The sequence below is a fragment of the Scyliorhinus torazame genome, chromosome 10 (genome assembly GCF_047496885.1).
Source record: "Scyliorhinus torazame isolate Kashiwa2021f chromosome 10, sScyTor2.1, whole genome shotgun sequence".
In the NCBI taxonomy this organism is placed as follows: Eukaryota; Metazoa; Chordata; class Chondrichthyes; order Carcharhiniformes; family Scyliorhinidae; genus Scyliorhinus; species Scyliorhinus torazame.
In genome coordinates this window covers 183,593,426-183,598,647 of record NC_092716.1, presented here as the reverse complement: position 1 = coordinate 183,598,647, position 5,222 = coordinate 183,593,426, and positions in this window count along the sequence as shown.

Below are 5,222 nucleotides of genomic sequence, written 5' to 3'. Positions count from 1 at the left end.
TATGGAGTGGGCAGAGCGGTTATTAACTATTGGGATTGGTGCGTGGAGAGGGCAGAGCCGTTTGTTACAATTGGGATAGTTGCGTGGAGTGGGCAGAGCGGTTATTTACAATTGGGATTGGTGCGTGGAGTGGGCAGAGTGGTTATTTACAATTGGGATTGGAGCGTGGAGTGGGCAGAGTGGGTATTTACAATTGGGATGGGTGCGTGGAGAGGGCAGAGCCGTTTGTTACAATTGGGGTGGGTGCGTGGAGTGGGCAGAGCGGTTATTTACAATTGGGGTGCAGTGGGCAGAGCGGTTATTTACAATTGGGATGGGTGCGTGGAGAGGGCAGAGCGGTTGTTACAATTGGGATAGGTGCGTGGAGTGGGCAGAGCTGTTATTTACAATTGGGGTAGGTGCGTGGAATGGATAGAGCGGTTATTTACAGTTGGGATGGATGCGTGGAGTGGGTAGAGTGGTTATTTACAAATAGGGTGGGTGCGTGGAGTGGGCAGAGTTGTTATTTACAATTGGTGTGGGTGCATGGGGTGGGCAGGGCGGTTATTTACAATTGGGATGGGTGTGTGGGGTGGGCAGAGTGGTTATTTACAATTGGGATGGGTGCGTGGAGTGGGCAGAGCGGTTATTTACAATTGGGGTAGGTGCGTGGAGTGGGCAGAGTGGTTGTTTACAATTGGGGTGGGTGTGTGGAGTGGGCAGAGTGGTTATTTACAATTGGGGTGGGTGCGTGGAGTGGGCAGACTGGTTATTTACAATTGGGTAGGTGCGTGGAGTGGGCAGAGTCGTTATTTACAATTGGGATGGGTGTGTGGAGTGGGCAGAGCGGTTATTTACAATTGGGGGGGTGTGGAGTGGGCTGAGTGGTTATTTACAATTGGGATGGGTGTGTAGAGTGGGCAGATTGGTTATTTACAATTGGGATGGATGCGTGGAGTGGGCAGAGCAGTTATTTACAATTGGGGTGGGTGCGTGGAGTGGGCAGAGCGATTATTTACAATTGGGATGGGTGTGTGGAGTGGGCAGAGCGGTTATTTGCAATTGGGATGGGTGCATGGAGTGGGCAGAGCGGTTATTTACAATTTGGGTAGGTGCGTGGAGTGGGCAGAGTGGTTATTTACAATTGGGAGGGGGTGTGGAGTGGGCAGAGTGGTTATTTACAATTGGGATGGGTGCGTGGAGTGTGCAGAGCAGTTATTTACAATTGGGATGGGTACGTGGAGTGGGCAGAGCAGTTATTTACAATTGTGGGGGGGGGGTGGAGTGGGCAGAATGGTTATTTACAATTGGGGTGGGTGCGTGGAGTGGGCAGAACGGTTATTTACAATTGGGATGGGTGCGTGGAGTGGGCTGAGTGGTTATTTACAATTGGGATGGGAGCGTGGAGTGGGCAGAGTGGTTATTTACAATTGCGACGGGTGCGTGGAGTGGGCTGAGTGGTTATTTACAATTGGGATGGGTGCGTGGAGTGGGCAGTGTGGTTATTTACAATTGGGGTGGGTGTGTGGAGTGGGCAGAGCAGTTATTTACAATTGGGATGGGTGCGTGGAGTGGGCAGAGCGGTTATTTACAATTGGGATGGATACAAGGAGTGGGCAGAGCAGTTATTACAATTGGGGTGGGTGCGTGGAGTGCGCAGAGTGGTTATTTACAATTGGGATGGGTGTGTGGAGTGGGCAGAGCGATTATTTACAATTGAGGTGTGTGTGTGGAGTGGACACAGCGGTTGTTTACAATTGGGATGGGTGCGTGGAGTGGGCAGAGCAGTTATTTACAATTGGGATGGGTGTGTGGAGTGGGCAGAGCGGTTATTTTACCTTGGGGTGCAGTGGGCAGAGCGGTTATTTACAATTGGGATGGGTGCGTGGAGAGGGCAGAGCGGTTTGTTACAATTGGGATAGGTGCATGGAGTGGGCAGAGCTGTTATTTACAATTGGGGTAGGTGCGTGGAATGGATAGAGCGGTTATTTACAGTTGGGATGGATGCGTGGAGTGGGTAGAGTGGTTATTTACAAATAGGGTGGGTGCGTGGAGTGGACAGAGTTGTTATTTACAATTGGTGTGGGTGCATGGGGTGGGAAGGGCGGTTATTTACAATTGGGATGGGTGTGTGGAGTGGGCAGAGCGGTTATTTACAATTGGGGTAGGTGCGTGGAGTGGGCAGAGCGGTTATTTACAATTGGGGTGGGTGTGTGGAGTGGGCAGAGTGGTTATTTACAATTGGGGTGGGTGCGTGGAGTGGGCAGAGTGGTTATTTACAATTGGGTAGGTGCGTGGAGTGGGCAGAGTGGTTATTTACAATTGGGATGTGTGTGTGGAGTGGGCAGAGCGGTTATTTACATTGGGGGGGTGTGGAGTGGGCTGAGTCGTTATTTACAATTGGGATGGGTGTGTGGAGTGGGCAGAGTGGTTATTTACAATTGGGATGGAAGCGTGGAGTGGGCAGAGCAGTTATTTACAATTGGGGTGGGTGAGTGGAGTGGGCAGAGCGGTTATTTACAATTGGAATGGGTGTGTGGAGTGGGCAGAGCGATTATTTACAATTGGGATGGGTGTGTGGAGTGGGCAGAGCGGTTATTTGCAATTGGGATGGGTGCATGGAGTGGGCAGAGCGGTTATTTACAATTGGGGGGGGGGTGGAGTGGGCAGAGTGGTTATTTACAATTTGGATGGGTGCGTGGAGTGGGCAGAGTAGTTATTTACAATTGGGATGGGTACGTGGAGTGGGCAGAGCAGTTATTTACAATTGTGGGGGGGGGTGGAGTGGGCAGAATGGTTATTTACAATTGGGGTAGGTGCGTGGAGTGGGCAGAGCAGTTATTTACAATTGGGGTGGGTGAGTGGAGTGGGCAGAGTGGTTATTTACAATTGGGATGGGTGCGTGGAGTGGGCAGAGTCGTTATTTACAATTGGGATGGGTGCGTGGAGTGGGCAGAGTGGTTATTTACAATTGGGATGGGTGCGTGGAGTGTGCAGAGTAGTTATTTACAATTGGGATGGGTACGTGGAGTGGGCAGAGCAGTTATTTACAATTGTGGGTGGGTGCGTGGAGTGGGCAGTGTGGTTATTTACAATTGGGGTAGGTGCGTGGAGTGGGCAGAGCAGTTATTTACAATTGGGGTGGGTGAGTGGAGTGGGCAGAGTGGTTATTTACAATTGGGATGGGTGCGTGGAGTGGGCAGAGTCGTTATTTACAATTGGGATGGGTGCGTGGAGTGGGCAGAGTGGTTATTTACAATTGGGATGGGTGCGTGGAGTGGGCTGAGTGGTTATTTACAATTGGGATGGGTGCGTGGAGCGGGCAGTGTGGTGATTTACAATTTTGGTGGGTGTGTGGAGTGGGCAGAGCAGTTATTTACAATTGGGATGAGTGCGTGGAGTGGGCAGAGCGGTTATTTACAATTGGGATGGATACATGGAGTGGGCAGAGCAGTTATTACAATTGGGGTGTGTGCGTGGAGTGGGCAGAGTGGTTATTTACAATTGGGATGGGTGCGTGGAGTGGGCAGAGCGGTTATTTACAATTGACATGGGTGCATGGAGTGGGCAGAGCGGTTATTTACAATTGAGGTGTGTGTGTGGAGTGGGCACAGCGGTTGTTTACAATTGGGATGGGTGCGTGGAGTGGGCAGAGCAGTTATTTACAATTGGGATGGGTGTGTGGAGTGGGCAGAGCGGTCATTTACAATTGGGATGGGTGCGTGGAGTGGGCAGAGTAGTTATTTACAATTGGGATGGGTACGTGGAGTGGGCAGAGCAGTTATTTACAATTGTGGGTGGGTGCGTGGAGTGGGCAGTGTGGTTATTTACAATTGGGGTAGGTGCGTGGAGTGGGCAGAGCAGTTATTTACAATTGGGGTGGGTGAGTGGAGTGGGCAGAGTGGTTATTTACAATTGGGATGGGTGCGTGGAGTGGGCAGAGTCGTTATTTACAATTGGGATGGGTGCGTGGAGTGGGCAGAGTGGTTATTTACAATTGGGATGGGTGCGTGGAGTGGGCTGAGTGGTTATTTACAATTGGGATGGGTGCGTGGAGCGGGCAGTGTGGTTATTTACAATTGGGGTGGGTGTGTGGAGTGGGCAGAGCAGTTATTTACAATTGGGATGAGTGCGTGGAGTGGGCAGAGCGGTTATTTACAATTGGGATGGATACATGGAGTGGGCAGAGCAGTTATTACAATTGGGGTGTGTGCGTGGAGTGGGCAGAGTGGTTATTTACAATTGGGATGGGTGCGTGGAGTGGGCAGAGCGGTTATTTACAATTGACATGGGTGCATGGAGTGGGCAGAGCGGTTATTTACAATTGAGGTGTGTGTGTGGAGTGGGCACAGCGGTTGTTTACAATTGGGATGGGTGCGTGGAGTGGGCAGAGCAGTTATTTACAATTGGGATGGGTGTGTGGAGTGGGCAGAGCGGTCATTTACAATTGGGGTGGGTGCGTGGAGTGGGCTGAGTGGTTATATACAATTGGGATTGGTGCGTGGTGTTGTCAGAGTGGTTATTTACAATTGGGGTGGGTGCGTGGAGTGGGCAGTGTGGTTATTTACAATTGGGGTGGGTGTGTGGAGTGGGCAGAGCAGTTATTTACAATTGGGATGGGTGCGTGGAGTGGGCAGAGCGGTTATTTACAATTGGGATGGATACATGGAGTGGGCAGAGCAGTTATTACAATTGGGGTGGGTGCGTGGAGTGGGCAGAGCAGTTATTTACAATTGGGATGGGTGGTGGAGTGGGCAGAGCGGTTATTTACAATTGACATGGGTGCATGGAGTGGGCAGAGCGGTTATTTACAATTGAGGTGTGTGTGTGGAGTGGGCACAGCGGTTGTTTACAATTGGGATGGGTGCGTGGAGTGGGCAGAGCAGTTATTTACAATTGGGATGGGTGTGTGGAGTGGGCAGAGCGGTCATTTACAATTGGGGTGGGTGCGTGGAGTGGGCTGAGTGGTTATATACAATTGGGATTGGTGCGTGGAGTTGTCTGAGTGGTTATTTACAATTGGGGTGGGTGCGTGGAGTGCGCAGAGTGGTTATTTACAATTGGGATGGGTGCGTGGAGTGGGCAGAGCGATTATTTACAATTGAGGTGTGTGTGTGGAGTGGACACAGCGGTTGTTTACAATTGGGATGGGTGCGTGGAGTGGGCAGAGCAGTTATTTACAATTGGGATGGGTGTGTGGAGTGGGCAGAGCGGTTATTTACAATTGGGGTGCAGTGGGCAGA